Genomic DNA, 2630 nt, shown 5'->3' on the forward strand with positions numbered 1-2630 from the left:
ATCAAGCAATCGAGATTTGGGAGCTGAACCAAAGCCTCTTCAAAAGCAGAGTGGACTGCATTTAAATTATGTTTCTACCTAAATGTTGCTAAGATATAAGGGAAGTCTCATTCGTCTTTGTCTTGTACTTTTGTGTTATATATATATATATATATATTGGCTGGAGTGTCCATTATCCCAATCAAAGAATTACAGTACACATGGTCCCCAGAATTCATAAATGTGTTCCTGGCCCACTCTGTAATAGCTTAATAGAATTAACCATTACAAACACATTTGATCCTTCTATAATATTAAAAGAAAAAGCATTTTCATTTCTATACCTTACAAGGGAATGATTCTGTTTATGATCCATTGTATGCAGGAGCATATTTTGCTGGTTTGAGAGTATGACGCATACAGTTTTCTAGCAATTTTCTTTGTTTCTTTTTATGGCATTGTCTGTGCTGTACTCTTGCTGATGGCTGCTAGATGTTAATTTATTTCTCTACTAGATAACATTAGTGATTCTGATTTCAGTTTTTCATTTGTTTTGCTTTTGTTTTTTTCCTCATGTAACATTGGTGAAGGATCCAGGAATATGACACGAAGGTGTAATAAACATTAAGTTTGTGCATCCTTTGGTAATTTGTTTTCTTGTAACTACAAAGCTTTGTGACAAATTTATGCATTTCATTCAAATCAGTGACCTATGTTTGTGTGATTTCCTAAACATAATTGTGGATTATAAAAAATGTAATATCATAATTACATTCTTAATTAGAAATAGTATGTCTGTTTTTGTATCTTTATGCTGTATTTCAACACTTTGTATTACTTAGGTTATTTTGCTTTGGTTAAAAAATGGCTAAAGTAGAAAAGCAGTCCCATTCATATTAAGACAGTGTACAAAACTGTAAATAAAATGTGTACAGTGAATTGTCTTTTAGACAAAAAACAAAAGCAAAAACCAAACTATCATTAATAATGGTATGATTTTTTTCATATATTTTTTGTTGGATATACTTTGGGAAAACCAACCTTCCTTCCTTCCTTCCTTCCTTCCTTCCTTCCTTCCTTCCTTCCTCCTTCTCTCCCTTCCTCTCTCTCCCTCTCTTTCTCTGTCTCTTTTTCTTTCTTTCTCTCTTTCTCTTTCTTTCTTTCTTGTTGTGGTGAAAAGGAAAAAAAAAAAATACAACACTAGAACTACCCTCTTAACAAATTTGTAAGTGTTCAGTACAATATTGCTAACTCTAAGCCCAATAATGTAGCACAGATCCCTAGAACTTTTCCATCTTGCATAGCTGAAACTTTAAAGAAACTTTACCTACTTATCAGCAACTCCTCACTCCACCCCCTGCCTCCCCCACCTCAGTCCCTGACTTACCACTGTTCTACTTTCTGTGCCTATGAGTTTGACAACTTCAGATACCTCATATAAGTGGAAACATGCAGTATTTGTTCTTCCATAACTGGCTTAGTATGTTATTGTTTTCTCCTCCTGGTTGAATTGTCAGAGAGCAGAGAGAGAGGATTTAAAAGACTCCTAAGTATTTAGATGCTCAATTTAAAATATTGACCAATACAAACATCTATTGCAACACAGAGTTAGTGATATGGCTTAAACATTGTGAGAGTTCTTAAGCAAGTTCCTTAAGCCTGTTTTTATGTTGAATATTTTGCAAACTAAGTAACATGGCCCTAATTCCCAAAACAGGATTCTAAAATTACATGGGCAAAGGATATTTGTATTATGCCTCTTGGCCCTTTATTTCCTTTTTCAGACTGTGATAAATAATTGGGTCTAAGGTCAGTTCCTTTATTGCTGTATGAAAACCAAACTCTTCTACTTCCATTTTTATTTTGAATTTTTATGATGGCAGTGTCAAAAGAGACTAACTAGTATATGTTTTGCATGTGATTTCCTTAGATGATTGTGAGGTAAAGAACCTGCTTGAACATTCTGTGACAGTATTTTAATGTGGAGTTTAAGAACCCTATAATAGTGGAAATGGAACTGATTAATATATGATACATAGATGATTCTTTATAAATCTTATTTAATATTCTTTATCTGTGTGAAATAAATGTGGCCAATACAATGTGCAATTAAAATTAAGTTTCTCAACTCACATTATATGATTAGTGAAAATACCTAAATCTGAATACTTATTCTCAAGGTGTCTAATAGAATGATAAATCTACCTCTGTAAACATTTTCTGAAAACGTTGTGCAAACAGATCCCAAACTACTTACTCTCATTATTTTCTCAAAGAAAACTTACTCTACCTGAAATAAAATAAAGTGAAAAGCTATAAACTTTAAATTTCATCTTACAAAATAAATTGGTAAGAAAATTTAAACTGCTGACATATTTGAAAGTCTTCTTGGGGAAACAAATTTTATACTGATAAATTAATTCAGTCATTTATTAAGGGGCCTTTTTTCATAGCATTATACATAAAATATCATAGTCTAACAGAAAATAAAGTCAATTGTTTTATTATGTTATTATTATTTAAATGGTAAATTTAATCTAATTATTATAAGCTTAACTTCACTGAAATTTACAACAATTCACTGGGTACCATTTTTTTTCACTGTATATTTTGATATGCTGTTGTCTATTATTATCAAATAAATATGATAG

This window comes from Hippopotamus amphibius, chromosome 14 (assembly GCF_030028045.1).
Source record: "Hippopotamus amphibius kiboko isolate mHipAmp2 chromosome 14, mHipAmp2.hap2, whole genome shotgun sequence".
NCBI lineage: Eukaryota > Metazoa > Chordata > Mammalia > Artiodactyla > Hippopotamidae > Hippopotamus > Hippopotamus amphibius.